The sequence below is a fragment of the Sphaeramia orbicularis genome, chromosome 9 (genome assembly GCF_902148855.1).
Source record: "Sphaeramia orbicularis chromosome 9, fSphaOr1.1, whole genome shotgun sequence".
In the NCBI taxonomy this organism is placed as follows: domain Eukaryota; kingdom Metazoa; phylum Chordata; class Actinopteri; order Kurtiformes; family Apogonidae; genus Sphaeramia; species Sphaeramia orbicularis.
This window is the reverse complement of record NC_043965.1, coordinates 41,689,356-41,707,166: the sequence shown is the minus strand read 5'-3', so window position 1 is coordinate 41,707,166 and position 17,811 is coordinate 41,689,356. Positions and strand designations below refer to the sequence as shown.

The window sequence follows — 17,811 nt, the reverse complement described above, 5'->3', positions numbered from 1 at the left end:
TTGTAGCAATTAGCTCGGCAGATAGACAACAGGTTTCCCAAGAAAAGCTGGCTGCCCAAAACTTCTGTCCAAATCTTTTACTTGAGACTCACTGTAAAACTGCAACATACATACAAAATATGTCTCAGTTATGCTCATTGCCTTAGTATATTTACATGGCATTATACATTTAAATGAATGGGAAAAAGATTGCTAGCTCGATGCTAACTTGAATGGGAAAATCCATAGACAAGCTAACGATTAGCATTTACAGATTAACTTAAGATTTACAACGTCTTTTTATCCAGCAACAAAGGTTCACATCAGAGATATTTTATAATATTCATTCCTACAGCTGAACATAAAATACTCACAGGCCAACGTTTTTGGGGCCATACAAACAGTGAAAGAAACGTGTCTGTTAGTTCCTTCTTATGTCCGGACTGGCTACGGTAACACCGCAAGGACAAAACATACATTAGTGCAACTTATTCTTGCTTGCCCTTTACTTGCTTTGAACAACTGAACATCACATATTATTGGTCTTATTAGTATTAGTACTTATTAGTGGGCTTAAGACTCCTGTCAATCACTCACAAGTGGAAATAAACTGGTGGGGACATAAACATGGAGAAAAGTAGCGGTCTTTTACATGGACATTTTCATTTTAAGTGTCTTCAGATGGTGGGGTTGAGAAGGACAAAGTTGTCTGGAAGCACTGCAATGTGGAATTATTTTTTATCACTGGAGTACTTCCAGTCTGAAATATCACTGAAAGGCCATACACGCTGTTGATGCCAGCAACCCCCCCCCCCCCCCCCCCCCCATATAACTATGCGATTATCATTCATTCATTCGTTTTCTGAACCCGCTTTATCCTCACTAGGGTCACGGGGGTCGCTTGGAGCCTATCCCAGCTACATAGGGGCGAAGGCGGGGTACACCCTGGACAAGTCGCCAGTTCATCGCAGGGCACTATGCGATTAATCATGATTAATCACAGAAATCCACGCGATTAATTGCGATTTTTAATTTTTTTTCTTTTTAATCGCTGCCCAGCACTACTTTGAACATATTTACGTGGATGTTTTCTTGTGTTTTTATTTTTTGTCATTTTATCCTGAAAGCTGCATTATGACTTTCATTACGAATTTTTCATCAAATTTGTAAAACCTAGGTGTCACAAATCCGTAAGCCTTTCTGTGATTACGCACCTGAATCTCCTCCTTCACGGCTTCATTGCCTCTTGCTACTGCAGCTGCGTGGAGCTCCTCTTCTCACAATGCACTTTGCAATGGATTTCTGAAAATGCCTGAGTAACCTACCAACTCTGTTTGTAAACACATGGATTGTTTATGGTGGAGTAACTGCGAAATTGTTGACCGTGAGGGAAGAGATTCAGGTGCATAATTACGGAAAGACTTACAGATTCGTGATACTTAGGCTATGACTCGGATTTGACAGATTTGATGAAAAATTGGTGACGAAAGTCATACGCAGCTTTAATCTGTTAAACCCTGACCATATTTTCAGGGGAAAAACGCCTAAAAAGACATACCCAAAGTAAATGAAGAATTACTCCACAATAATAAGGTTCATATGGATGTTCTTGGTGTCTGTGGACATTTAGAGACCTCACAGAATCTATTCCCATTGTCTAAAATATTGCATCTATTACTATGCCTGAGTAAACTGTAACAAATTAAAAGAGAAATTAGAATTTTTTATCCTCGCCTGTTTTTTTTCGGCTGGATTGACGATGATATGCATAAATTAATTGTTCGTGTTGGAGATTTTTAATAGCGTATATTTCTCCCCACAAAGATTAAAAATCATGTTTGAACATTAAAGTTTGCACTAAAATACACTTTTGATGTACTTTTATTAACATTAGGGTCTAAACTTTGAGCAAAAGTTGAAAAAAACATCCATTGTCCTGATTTATTATATTTTTATAGTACACTCAACAAAAATATAAACGCACCACTTTTGTTTTTGCTCCCATTTGTCATGAGCTGAACTCAAAGATCTAAAACTTTTTCTGTGTACACACAAGGTTTATTTCTCTCAGATATTGTTCACAAATCTGTCTGAATTTGTGTTAGTGAACACTTCTCCTTTGCTGAGATAATCCATCCACCTCACAGGTGTGGCATATCAAGATGCTGATTAGACAGCATGATTTTTGCACAGGTGTGACTTAGGCTGGCCACAATAAAAGGCCACTCCAAAATGTGCAGTTTTATCACACAGCACAATACCACAGATGTCACAAGTTTTGAGGGAATATGCAATTGGCATGCTGACTTCAGGAATCTCCACCAGAGCTTTTGCCTGTGAATTGAATGTTCATTTCTCTACCATAAGCCATCTCCAAAGCTGTTTCAGAGAATTCATGAAGAAGACTGTGCGAGGAAAATGGTGGTCACACCAAATACTGACTGGTTTTCTGACCCCCCCTGGACCACCCACAATACAGTAAAACTGCACATTTTAGAGTGGCCTTTTATTGTGGCCAGCCTAAGTCACACCTGTGCAATAATCCTGCTGTCTAATCAGCATCTTCATATGCCACACCTGTGAGGTGGATGGATTATCTCAGCAAAGGACAAAGGAGAAGTGCTCACTAACACAGATTTAGACAAATTTATGAACAATATTTGAGAGAAATAGGCCTTTTGTGTATATAGAAAAAGTTTTAGATCTTTGAGTTCAGCTCATGAAAAATGGGAGCAAAAACAAAAGTGGTGCGTTTATATTTTTGTTCAGTGTAAAAGAGAAATTAGAATTTTTTTATCCTCGCCTGTTTTTTTTCCGGCTGGATTGACGATGATATGCATAAATTAATTGTTTGTGTCGGAGATTTTTAATAGCGTATATTTCTCCCCACAAAGATTAAAAATCATGTTTGAACATTAAAGTTTGCACAAAAATACACTTTTGATGTACTTTTATTAATATTAGGGTCTAAACTTTGAGCAAAAATTGAAAAAAACATCCATTGTCCTGATTTATTATATTTTTATAGTAGATGAATATTAATATATTTTTTCGGCCTGCAGGTAGGCTGATAGGGCTAAAGGGGTTAAAATAAATGAACTTAAACATTAGTAGAAAGTAAAATGCAGTAAGTTTTGTAGCTTTTTAGCCAAACAGCAGAATAGCCAAATCTGTCCCTAGCTACCCAAACTAAAACGATATAAACTTTACCTTCTTACGAAACCAGCTCAGGACCACAGCTTTCAAACTGGATTTTCTTCTTCACTTTGAACAGTAGAAATGGTGTTAGGATTGAAGGGGCACATGTCTGTCATTTATTGTTTGGAAGGTGGCGGCTCTATCTGGAGCTATGGTCTGTTTCATTCAGTTATGTAGCTTGTAGCAATAGTGTAACTTTGGTGCTTAAAGGGTTAAGTAGCCACTCATAATGGATGCACAGACATGAACATGCAAATGCTGTAAAACAACATGAGTAAAAATGAGAAAAAGCAGCTATGCAGGTAAAATATTTGTTGCTAACAGCCTGAACTGTCATTGGTGTGTGTCAGACAAGGTTGGAGCAGAGGTTAAATTGGATTTATGTGCGTGGAAACCTTTGAAACACACAGGAAACTTCATCATGTCAAAATCCTACAAGTTAGGTTGCTTTTTCAGCTCGGTCAGGTACAACACAACCAACTCATAAATCGTGTGTTTCGGCTCTGATCTGTATTTCATAAGGCAGTTCAGTTATGTGATTAGATTTACACACCATCAGGCTTTGGAACAAAAATGAGCTGTTTGACTCCTGACCGACCTGTGTTTTTTTTTTTTTTTAATTTTATTGAATTTTATTTTTTTATTTAGTGCTTGACAAAATGTTGTGACAGGGGTAACAAAGACAAATAGAAGCTTAGGGGGGAAAAAATAAATAAATAAAAAATTAAATTAAGAAATAAATAATAAACCGCAAAGTCAATAATCCCAAATACTACAGGGTGTATCAAACAAAACTATACATTATATATATACATACATATACAATTTTCTTTTATGGACATCAGTAGATAGGGAATTGGTGGATATTTGTCCAAATTTACAGACCCAGGTTTTCATGCGTTAGTGAGCAGGGGCAAATTGTTCAATCCAAGTTAAAACTGGTTTGCACGAAGTAGCGGTGGGATTTAAATCCAATCAAAGGTCATGGGAGGGGACAATGGGCGTCCATCTTGTTTTCCACAAAATTGCCAGGTTACAGCATTAACACTTTGGCCACCATGTCAGTTTCATTTCTTTACCCATGCAGCGGTCCCTGCCTTTCAAACCCTATCCCTAGGTTAGGGTAACCCTTTAAACCTAACCCTAACCCTAACGTGGCCTGTCCTCAGTGACATTTTCAGGCCTAAGCAAGTTGGATTAACTTTGAAAGGCAGGAACAGCTGCCATGGGTAAAGAAATGAAATTGACATGGTGGCCAAAGTGTTAACGCTGTAATCTGGCAATTTTGTATTTTGGCTAAAATTTGCTTAGAGGTCTTATTTCTGTCTTTGTGCATAAGAAATCAATATAAGTGAATCCCTAAAGGAACTTTGTGTTGGTAAATGCAAGTTCTGCAAATTTACAGGATTTCAGTTCTGTTGCAACATGTTGATGGTCATATGAACTATGTTTTCAGCTCAAAAATGTCCAATTTCATCACAATTAACGCTATATTTTCATGTCACAAATGGCCAAGTTATATTTGAACTGAATTTACCTGAAAAACAAATATTCTATTCTTTTAGATTCCCCAATTTTTCTTACAGATTCTATCCTACATATCACATGTTTTATTTTTACAGGTTGTAATATGGAGTATGGTGCTGATCCATCCTGCTTATGTTACGCCAATACATACATTAAGAATGTCACATGTCACTTTTTAAATCAACAGTTTTCCAATAATAAGCATTTGTATAAAGAAATAACAATTCTATATTGTTATTTACTCTTTAGTATGATGATAAACTACACAATAAATAATTCTGATCCTAGTTTTTGCACAGGGATCATTTGTGGAAACGGTGACATGGCTGCCGAGCATCAGTATGATGGGATCTGGAACAACCATGTCACATCCGTCCACTGCCACATTTTGTGTTTTTGTGTCAGCTGTTATTGTTTTAGATCCACAATACTAATATTTAGGAATAAGAGGAGAATTAGCAATAGTAAGTATATAAGTTTATTCCTAATAAAGTACTGGTACTGACCAGAGCATCATGGGTAATGTCACGTCCGTCTACCAGCAAAAGTTTTCACATACACGTGCTATTCAAAATCCAATATTTCTGAAAATATAGCTTCCACTGTCAAATAATATCAGTAGTCTGTGCACAAATGGATTAGCATTATTTCAACATAGTTCTATGCATTTCTTACACCTTTTTTTTTTTTTTGACAAAAATAGCTACTCATTTGACCCCCTAAGTAAATTTTAGCCGATTTACTAGTTAGGTTTGAGTTCCATTCCATTCCAACAGTTGTCATATTATTAAACCAATCACTATGACCCACTCTTGACTATGACCTTGTGTGGAAAAAGTTTTTGGTGAAGCTTTTTTTACTCTCCATGGCATCCACATCTGGTCATATGCACATCATCACACTACTAAACGTACTCCCTTTCTTCTGTTTTTGTAAATACACCTCAATGTGATGTCTTCCACTCTGGATAAACATGCACTACAGGGTGGGGAAGCAAAATTTACAATATTTTGAGGCAGGGATTGAAAGACAGTGTATGACCAATTAGTTTATTGAAAGTCATTTATTTGCCACAAGAAAATGTACATAATAGAAAATGTTTTTATTCTATGTGTCCTCCTTCTTTCTCAATAACTGCCTTCACACGCTTCCTGAAACTTGCGCAAGCGTTCCTCAAATATTCGGGTGACAACTTCTCCCATTCTTCTTTAATAGTATCTTTAAGAAAGTCGACATTCCTGTGTGATGTTCTATTGGTAGCATGTTCTAAAACGCCCCAAATAGCAGAATCCAGAGGGTTTAGATCTGGGCTAGAAGGCGGCCATAAACATGATTCCCAAAAATTGCTAAAGTTGGATTTGTTGCTGTTGTCAACAAGTGTTTTGGTGTTCTTGTGTAAGATTTTAACTTCAAATCATATTTTACTGCATTTCTAACGCTCTTGTTGTCTACCTCAAGTTCAATTGCCATTTTTCTCATGGATTTGGTTGGATTCTTTAGGATTTTGGATTTGAGAGCTTTAATAAAAGCTTCGGTACGTTTTTTTGTTGCTTCCTCCACTTCCAGACTTTCTCGTAATAGTTTTGCTCATAGTCATTCTCTTCTTTCCATTATAAACAGTCTTTATGGACACTCCAACTATTTTTGAAATCTCCTTTGGTGTGACGAGTGCATTCAGCAAATCACACACTCTTTGACGTTTGCTTTCCTGATTACTCATATTGGCAAAAGTTTCTGAAAAGCAGGCACGTGCATACATAGGGCCCAAAGAGGGCTTGAGCCCCTGCCCTTTTTGCATCGTAGAAAAAGTGCCCTTTTTACTTTTAAAAGAAAACAGCTGTATAAAAACGCCACGGTTATCTACCGTACGCATTTCCTTGTTATAGTGCGTACGTGTGTTGAGTCTGATGACGCTTCTCTGTCCACTGTCTCTGACTGAAGGGCGGGGCTTCCCTATGCTGCACGCGCACATGCAGAGAGAGAGAGAGAGAGAGAGAGAGAGAGAGAGAGAGAGAGAGGAGAGAGAGAGAGAGAGAGAGAGAGAGAGAGAGAGAGAGAGAGAGAGAGAGAGAGAGAGAGAGAGAGAGAGAGAGAGAGAGAGAGAGAGAGAGAGAGAGAGAGAGAGAGAGAGAGAGAGAGAGGAGAGAGAGAGAGAAGCCTTGGTCACATGTCCACTGTGTAGTCCCTGCACAGATCAGACAGGACAGTGGATTGACTTCAACCTTTGTAACTTATCAAGCCCCCCCTCTCTAAAATTACTTGAATGTATTGAATCGGAAACAGGAGGAATCATTCACTCCACTTGATTTTACTGACAATTTACATTTGTTTCCAGATATTCAGTTCATTGTGCCTTTGCTGCTGTGACTGTTTCTCCAGTAGAAACAGAAAACTCCAACAGCAGTCACAGTAGGACTGTTTAATGTGTAGCCTGGACTACTTTTTTAAAAATGAAAGCTGTGTTAATGTGCACCTTGGGAAAAATATCATATTCGCCTTAGCTTACCAGTTTGGAAGTTATGACTCGGTTTTGGGGAGTCGGGAAATTGTTCTAGTTTATTGTGTAGCTAATCTCAGGTCTCAGGCTATGTTAGCTATCAACAACAACAACAACAACAAATCATGTAGATCAACATGTTGACTGCAGTCCTGTAGGCATGCAGGCTGAACTACAGACTAAACAGGACTGTTTTTCTAGTATTTATTTCTATATTTTTGTCAGCGTTTCACAGTTGAATGTTCATGTGGTACAATCTTTATCTTCAACAATATATAGCCTGATAAAAAGCCAATGTTTTATTGCTTTTTAGAATTGCAGCTGAATCGCGTGTCCTCCAAACCTCAGTATTATGACACATTTTGACAATAATTTGATGACACAAGAGAAACAGCGACTGCATCACTCACAGCTACACAATATACACAGCTATGTTGTTGTTGTTATCTATGGCTACTTTATTAATTTTACATTAAGCCACATATTGTGTTATTAAGGCCTGAAAAAAATTTGGCGCACACATACTGCACTTTTGTGACTTTGAGCCCCTGCCCCTCTATAATCCTGTGCACGTCCCTGCTGAAAAGGTATGGATAATAGTGTTAGGTATGATTATGACATCATTATATGTTTGGTTTCAAAACAATTGATGTAGTGCCTGCTGAGAAAAAAACAACTAAATGTTCATTGTAAATTTTGCTTCCCCACCCTGTATCCTCTATTCGACTCATGTTTCCAGCCTGTTTCAGTACCTCAGCTGATAAACTGTTTAGATATGAAGTGAAAGGGCTCTTTTATCCACTCTTTGGTCTCTGTTTGCAACACAGAGCAGACTTAGCATCCCATTCTGGAGTGGGTGGGCTGTAACTCTTGGTACTAGTCATAGAATCGCACACTTTTCATGTCAGTACAGTCAGATGTAAGCTTTGTAACGGCGTAAAGATGATATGAGACGAGTGAACGCAGTAGCAAACGCTCTACATGTGTCATCATCCGACGCGACGCTTCACTGTTTTAGTAAACACCATCCAGTCTTGTTCCTGGTAGATTGATTTCTCCTCTTTGAAGCATCTCTCACTCCTCTGCTGTCACTTTCTTGCCAAGTCTCGCAGCCAAGTCTCACATGAGTATAAATAAAGCGTTAGGCTGTCGCTGAGGTGTGTAATAAAAGTGGAAGTGAAGACAGAACAAGAAAGAATGACGGCTTTTAATGTGAGATCAGCTTAAATTTTACCTTTAATACTTTCAAAATATAAAACACTCCCATACATGCCTCTTTTAAATAGTAGTAATGTGTTTAATGATTACACTGATGAAGGCCACAAGACAAAAACATGTCCATCTAATTATAATAAAATTGTTTCGGATACAACCGGTGCTTCTATTACTCATTTTACCATTTTTCATTGCACGGATTGCATGGATTTGGTATTTTTAAGGTTGTTTTTAGAAGGAAAAAAACAAAAGAGTTGCAATGCTAGAGAAACAATTATGTGACGTAATAACCATTTTGGATGGAACCAAAGATATAAAATCCAACTGTCTGTACCACGTTAAACTTCGAGGTGTCATATGTACTTTTTTTTTTTTTTTCCCGTTGTGTTATGTTTAGTCAAATGATGTAGAATCAGATTATACTGGTATACTTGTTAATCCATTTGCATCTGTAAACATCTGTACTGCATCAGGCTACAGGGATGGAGATACACGTCCTGACTGTGTTTATATTAATTTGTTTTTATTTTCACTGAAGAAACAAACTACAATAGAATAGAATGGAACAGAACAGTTATAGAATAGAATAGAATAGAATAGAATAGAATAGAATAGAACAGACTAGACTAGACTAGAATAGAATAGAATAGAATAGAATAGAATAGAATAGAATTGAATTGAATTGTATTGAACTGAGTAGAATAGAATAGAACAGAGTAGAATAGAATAGAATAGAACAGACTAGACTAGAATAGAATAGAATAGAATAGAATAGAATAGAATAGAATAGAATAGAATAGAATAGAATTGAATTGAATTGTATTGAACAGAGTAGAATAGAATAGAATAGAATAGAATGTATTGGAATATACTAGAATAAAATATACTGGAATGTACTAGAATAGAATAGAATAGAATAGAATAGAATAGAATAGAATAGAATAATAGAAGAGAACAGAATATTTTTTTTTTAAGAATAGAATAGAATAGAATAGAATACATTGAATCCTTACCATCATTGTATACAATGAAGCTGAAAATCAATGTTCTCTTTAACTATAAAAACTGTTATTATTATTATTATTATTATTATTATTATTATTATTATTATTATTATTATTATCATCATTATATTTGCTGTATAATTACTGTAATAAAAGTAGTCATATAAATTAAGTGAAAAGTCTAATAACTCTTTTAAAACTACGAAGTGAAAACCACATAGAAGAACATAGATGTCAAATCACATTCCGTCAGTAACAACATGAAATATTCCTTATTGCACAATTCCCAGCACTGCACAGTATGAAGTATTGCTCCGTATGTGAAGTCATATTTTTGGAATGTTACTGCTGTTGGATATTATTTGTCCATGTTTTTATTTTCCTGTGACGCCTCCCAAAGGCAACATTTCACACGCAGCTTTGGTGTCATTGTCAGAACAGTTGAAAACATGTCGTCCAGCTACTGCAAGTATATGACACTCATAGTAATTCAGAGACGTGGAACCAGGTTTGGCCCCGTTCGGGACCTCATGTCAGTTCAGTGAAGCTAAAACCCTGATACTGATGGAAGTCTGCGTCCATAATAGAGTGAGGTCAAGGGCGTCACAGATGGACAGCCCACTGCTTTTTGATTCAGAACTTTTGAACCAGACAAATATTACTCACAAATGTAAAGGTCTAAATGCCAACTTAAACATACTCAAAGGGCAAAACTTTGTTTCAGATATTTAAATATCAAAAACTACACTGTGTCACAGATGGACAAAAAATTTACACCCATTTTTTGCAAGAATTACAAAGTTCTCAAAAGTGAAGTTCCTTTGACATTTTCATCCTAAAATGTATTCAGTGTATACCTTAAACCAGGGGTGTCAAACTCATTTTGGTTCAGGGGCCATATTTGTTTATGTTTATGTTTATGTTTACGCATTTGGCAGACGCTTTTTTCCAAAGCGACTTACAGGGGAAAACCAATTAAATCACTCAATCAATCAAATTTTATTTATATAGCGCCAGATCACAAAAAAGTTATCTCTTGACATTTTATATATAGAGTTGGTCAAAACCAGACTCTAAGTCAATTCTACAGAAACCCAACAGAATCCTCCAGGAGCAAACACTTGTGACTGGTGACAGTGGCGAGGAAAAACTTCCCTTTAACAGCAGAAACCTGGAGCAGACCCAGACTCCTGGAGGATGGACGTCTGCCTTGACCAGTTGGGGTTAAAGAGAGAGAGTAGAGAAGGGGAAAAAGAGAGAGCGATAGAGATAGGGACTGGGGGAGAGGGGGAGAAGGGGGGAGTAGGGGGAGACACATGGAGGCGGTTGAGGATAAGTGAGTGGTGATGATGAGGGCAGGGAAGAGGCCGGACCACCGCAGCAGGTCCAGAGATAATCGTGAAAGAATCTGTGGTTGTCCTGGGAAAAACCTTATTAGAATATTTAAAATGGAATGTTTGAAAGTGCTAGGACAGGAGGTGCTCTCGGAAGAGCTGGGTCTTCAGGAGCTTCTTGAAGATAGGCAGGGATGACTCTGTTCTTGTAGCACTTGGTAGAGCGTTCCACCAACGTGGAACGACCCATGAAAAGAGCCTGGATTGTCTTGTACAAGGTCTGGGGACCACCAGACTACGTTCCCCAGACAAGCGGAGTGGTCGTGGGGCGACATAAGCTTTTATTAGTGCACCTAAGTAGACAGGAGCAGACCCACTGAGAATTTTGTAGGCTAGGATTAAAGATTTGAATTTGATGCGGGCAGCTATGGGTAGCCAGTGTAACTCAATGAGTAAGGGGGTGACATGTGCCCTTTTAGGCTGATTGAAGACCAGACGCGCTGCTGTATTCTGGACCATCTGTAGTGGTTTGACAACACAAGCTGGGAGGCCCGTTAGATATTTAGCCCAATTTGATCTCAAGCGGGCCAGAGCAGAAAAATAATGACTAAATAACCTATAGATAATGACAAATCCCAGTTTTTCTTTTTGTTTCAGTACAAAAACCCCGACTAAATTATGAAAATATTTACATTTTACAAAAAACAGTTGAATAACCTGAAAAAACAGAAATTTTATTTGAAAAATTAGTACAATTTTAACAATATTATGCCCCAACTTGTTATTTATACATGTACATTTACACACAATGTTACATAAACATTTGGTAACAGGCAGAATATTGTTCACATTTTGGAGTTTGGAACTAAAATTTAAACAATTTCTACAATATTCCATTTCTTATTATTAACGCAACTACAGATCACAGTGGATCCATAAATGCACAAAACATTTAGTAACAGGCAGAATATTGTTCAAATTGCACATTTCGGGTTTTTCATCTGTTTTTATTTATGTATTTATTTGCATTTTATGGTGAAAGAATAGTTTTGTAAATGTAAATATTTTCAGCGTAATGTCATTTTTTTCACTTAAATTTTTTCCACAGAATTTTTCACAAAGAAATTTTGTCGTTGTCATTATTTATGGGTTATTGTGTTGTCATTTTTACTGGAGATCACATTGGTCTGTATGTGGAACCTGAACCAAAATGATTTTGACAACCTGGACTGTTCAGGTTAATTTTTGCACTTTCATCCCGCGGGCCGGAATGGAACCTTTGGTGGGCCAGATTAGGCCCCCGGGCCGCATGTTTGACACCTGTGCCTTAAGCCCTCTATTTTACAACCTAATAATTGGTTAGAGGAAAAAAAAAAATTATCACACCTAAATAGGAAGAGTTTTGACAAATGGCAGCGTCACGGATGGACAACAAAAGTAAAAATCAAATTAAACTTTTTATTTCAATCATCAATATCATGAACTTTTTTTAATACAATATTTATAATATATAAATATTATTGACATTATATTCAAATGTATTTTGCATAAATATATGCATTTATTAATTTTAAACAGTGTGTTTAGAATATGACAAGTAATTCAATAGTCAAATACTAATGTATTTTGAATAAATTTAGTTTATTTATGAGAGTTTATAAAATGAACCCAGAATGATGTCACTTTCCAAACATTCACACTCATAAAACACCTCAAATTTTTTTTCATAAATTTTTTTCTCATTTCAAAATACATTTTCCTGAAAATATAACTAATTACCTACCCAAAAATATAAGTTTGGTGTAGATTATTGTAATTAATTTTTTTTTGACCAGATGTTAACCTTCCCTTGACTTCGCCTAATTGTGGAAATTATGCGATAATATGCTGGAATACTTTTCAGACCTCAAACTGATACTGAAATGATGACATTTCATAGACAGTTCCTCAGGGCTCTGACCTGTGATTTCTTATTATTTTGGTATGTGTGGAATCATTTAGGTTTTGACATTTGGCAGCAAAAGGAACAATGAAGGGATACTGAAAATTTTTGGTTATTTTGATCTCTTTCTGACCCTGTCAAATATGCACTCCGGAATGTACAGCCAGGAAAACAAGTAGGCAGGAAAACAAACCACTGGAGTGTACATTTCAGCTATATTTACTGTAAACCAGTGGCGACTGCTCGTCTTTCAGACAGGGGAAGCTCTTTGTCCGCTTACAAAAAAAAAAAAAAAGTCAAGTTCATTAAACATAAATTTGGCCCTCCATTCCATTTTAAGAAAATGGTCAGTGACCTTATTGTACCAAGTAAACAAGAAAACATTGAAATTATGTTAAATTGAAACAAGGAAGTACAATGAGTGTGTTTTATTTACAGTACAAGAAATGAACAAGTAATTTCGTAGTGGTTTCTTTCTCAATTTCACAGCAGAATGCACGACGGTATTAAACTGAACTCTGGCAGCTATTTTGAGCTATACTCTGTCACTTGTCAATCAAATGGGATTCAGCCTTTCGACTGATCCTCCAATCAGCACGTGGAAGCCCAGCGTCCAGCCCGGCCGAGCTCCACCCACAGCTCTATTCACCCCCAGAAACGCCGAGCGTCCGGGGGCAGGACAACATTGTGGCATTTATCCAATGGGCTCTATGCACAACGGATTACTCCAGGTGTGTCTACTACTTGTTGGGACAACTGATTGATTAGGCACACATGGATTAATCAGTGTGTCCAATAATGAAAGACAGGAAATAAAGGACCCACCTGAAGTTCAGGAAGTAGTGGGGTTGTGCATAGAGCCCATTACTGTCCAGTTTTGAGGCAATGAAAAAAACTGTTCCACTCAGTCCCATTGAAGTGCATGGACGCCGAGCATCTACGGGCAAATGCACTGAGCAGAGATCGAATGAGAAAACAGCGCAACGGGAATGTATGAGAAGTGAACAACATCGAGTCCGTTGATTTGTGATAAAGCTGATTCTGAACGAACTCGTCTGTGAGATGAACGTGTTCTAACACATTTGTAGTCAATGAAATGTCAACACAACCGTACATATTTAACCATTTAATTTTCATAATTTTAGGGGAAACCGAGCTTCCCTTGCAGTCTGTGAGAAATCGCCACTGCACCATGTGTAGATTACACACTTGACACCACAAGCCCTTATAGACGGAGATCCAGCCCTGGCTCCTGCGCATCCATCTGCACATTCCACAAAGCTGTCATAATGTGTTTGCGACTGCCCACGGATCTAAATGTTGCTTACGTGAGGAAACTTGCAGACAAATGGTCACAGGTTAATCACGACGTGCCGTAAAACATCCAGCACTCAGTTTAACCTTGAATTTACTGTGTTCCACCCTGAAAATTTCCCCTGCTTTAGGTAACCACAGCGGCTCTTTAACTTTCCATCTACGTGTCAGCCTGCTTCCACTGCAGACTCATGAAACATGCACTGTGCTTTTATGGGCCGTCACAATCCTGACTCTGTCTCTGGTCGGATACTTCGACTGTAGCCGTCACTTTTATTTTATCCTGATTAAAATATTAGCAATAAAAGTGAGACATATGACAATGACAGTAGTGAAGAAGTACATGTAATCACTAGTATAGTAATGTTTTTTTATGTAATGTTATGAATGCAGTTTTATTTGTATGTTTATTTCAAATTATTGACTCGATTTGTTGTTTCTTTTTAGTTTTTTTTGGCATTTTGGGGGAAAACCATTAAATATAGAAGGTGTCAAGAGGTGTGATGACAGAATGAGTGGCACTAAAATCTGATTTATTAAAAGGCACCTATGTGCAAAGTAGGGATGTAATGATATGAAAATTTCATATCACGGTTATTGGGACCAAAATTATCACGGTTATCATTATTATTGCGGTATTGTTGAAATTGTGCTCAAAATGTTCAAAAAGTATTTATACACACAGTGAAATAATTTAACCAAGTTGTATTTTGGAAAAAACAACAACAAAACAAAATAAAATAATTGGCACAATTCACTTTCTCTTGGCAGAAACATTAGAAAAAATAAAGGAAGGTCCGCACAACCAGTGAGCTCACTTTTGGGAGCTCACTGGTTGTGCGGACCTTCCTTTATTTTTTCTCACGTTCTACTTTTTTGGGATCCAGCACACCTCTAATTTTGGATGTGCGTGTCATTCACCTTTTTTCTTGGCAGAAACATTCAAATATTAACCCTTAGTGGTCTATTTTGGCCGTTTTTCAGTACTTTTGATTTTGCTGAATATACTCTCTCTCTCTCTCTTCACACACACACACACACACACATATATATATATATATAATGTTTAATGTTGGTAGTTATGATGCAATGTAAACAACTTTCACAGGAGACTGAAATTTGAGGCTATAATAAGGGAGATAGCAGGTTTTTATTCCCAACTAAAAATATCACTTAACAGGTTTTATCAGGAAGCCAACGATATAAATATATATAATTTATCACCCTTGTTACCCTCATTGAAAAGTTACCCGCATTTACAGCACATTGAAAAAATTAAAACAAAGAATGGTAATAATACAAATCATAAAGGTAAAATACAGATTAGAATAAAAAAACATGAAATAAAACATTAAATACAGTCATATAAATCAGTTATAAATAGAGGGGAAGAGGTTTATGATCAAATGTTTATAATGGCTTAAAGGTGCATGTGTTAATTATGTGAAGCAGATTCAAAAGGTAGTAACACAGCTTTCCAAGTGACTTTATAAACTGCTTTTTGACACTTAACCTTCCTTTGTCGAGGCATTACGCTGTAGTAATATCTTAAAGGTATATCAGTGTGGACTACTACGCATCAATACCATCAGTAGTGCAGAACAACATAATGATAACACACATATTATAATCACATTTTTGGCTGAGACGTCACCTTTCACAGCCTCCGGAGCAGCGGTTCATTAAATGACTGGTTCATATGTGGCTCACGGTGCTGATACAGCTGATAGTAGTGACTCTGTTCAGACTGTGTTTAAGAAGATAACAGATCTGGTTCTTTGTCACGGTGGAGAACGCCAGCTCTGAATGGCCTCCAGTTTGCAGCGTCTGCCACCAAATGGAAAACAAATGTTATCTGGAGCTTTTTTTTTTTTTTTTAAACAGACCTCAGACATTAGACGTAATGACGCGCCCCTCTCCTAACGAGGCTCATTTTATATAATATAGGTTAACTAATAAACAGAGATTAGCACCTCGACAGGCCTGAAGGAGCATAATTAACCCCAGTTTGTTCGAGTTATTATGGGAAGCTGAAAACTCCACAGCTGTCAGCTAACCTCTTACTTTGGCTATTAATTATACAGGATGCTAATGTAATTTGTCTAAGGTTTGTGGTGTATTATAATTGTCTGATCTAACTGAGTTAATATACCTATTAATATATCAATTAAAGGATGATTAATTAAATTCTCAAATATTAAATAAGTGATTTAACCATATGTTCCGTTCAGGGTTAATTTAGCAAACGAAAACTAAGGCTAACAGGTAAAAAGAAAACTTTATTGACGAAGAAAAATAAAAGTATCTAACTAAATAATAAAGCTACAGGTAAATTTTAATTTGACTCTTCATTCTGGTTGTGACTATAGATGTAATGAGGATAACATGGCTTTAGTTAAGACTTAATAAACAGTGTTTCATTAGTTGTATTCGTTCCTGCCTTTGTCAGCTTCTGTAAATCCTGATAAAACCGGAAAAAACGCTAGCTGACTCTGAAACTTAATAAAAATGAACACAAGATGAAATAATTAATGAAATAAAAATAAAACTGCTTATGCATTAGCGTTGCTTAAAGGAACATTTAACAGATTCTGGTGTCTTACAGTTGGACAGCCTGTTTACAAGCTGTTATACTCAGATTAGAGCTGAGGAATATATGGAGATATTTACATTCACGATTGTTTTTCCGCTGTTTTGATCAAACACTTTAAGGCAGGGGTGTCAAACTCATTTTAGTTCAGGGGCCACGTTCAGCTAAATTTGATCTGCAGTGGGCCGAACCAGTAAAATAATAGCATAATAATATATAAATAATGTCAACTCCGAACTTTTTTCTGTTTTAGAGCCAAAAAAGTAAATTTACATTATGAAAAGGTTTACATCTACAAACTATCTTTTCAAAAGAGGTGAATAACATGAACAAACTGAAAAAATAAGTGTAATTTTAACAATATTCTGCCTCAGTTTACTATTTCATTTGTACGCTGTAACTTACAGATCACAGTGGATCTACAAATACACAAAATATACACATAACAGGCAGAATATTGTTAAAATTGAAAAAAAAAACAACAAACTCTTAAGGCATTTCAGGTTGTTCATATTTGTTCAGGTTATTCACATGTTTTACAAAATTATGCTTGTTTTAGTGTAAATACATAAAAAATATTTACATTTACAAACAGAAAAATTTGGAGTTGTCATTATTTATATGTTATTATGATAGTATTTTACTGAATCCTGCCCTCTTGAGATTGAATTGGTCTAAATGTGGAACCTGAACTAAAAGGATTGTTAATATCTTAGTGTAATTTTTGTATTTCACAAATTCATCCCAAGGGCCGGACTGGACCCTTTGGTGGGCCGGATTTGGCCCCTGGGCCGCATGTTTGACACCTGTGCTTTAAGGAGACAAATTACAAATTACCTGCTAAATACTGCACTGTCTTTATCTAGTAGGTAATAGTACTTAACATTAAAGGAGCTATATGTAGTATTTCTACTTTCAAGTATTAAAAAGTGACCTAAAAGTATCAATAGAGTGTTTAGAAGAAGAATAAAGATGACAGTGTTTTGGATTGTAGAGCTATGAACTGAATATATTCACATCCAACGCATCAGGAAATGACCAAATGAGATGAGAACCATTAAGAAACAACTGTTAAGAGTCAAAGAGAAAAGCTAGAAATGAATGGAGTTTGATGCTGAAGTCGCAGTTTTTCTTCTACATCGGTGAGTTTTATTATGAGGCTTATGACGGTATAAAGTTATTATGGGATGTTATTATCTTTACTAAGTCGC

At 36.5% G+C, this 17,811-nt stretch overlaps 1 protein-coding gene across 1 annotated transcript in view; it reads left to right on the top strand.

Annotated features, from left to right (window-relative positions):
* The window catches only part of loxl2b (lysyl oxidase-like 2b), a 138,907-nt gene that overhangs the window by 58,909 nt on the left and 62,187 nt on the right, over nt 1-17,811 (top strand). The gene's annotated exons all lie outside the window — the stretch shown is intronic.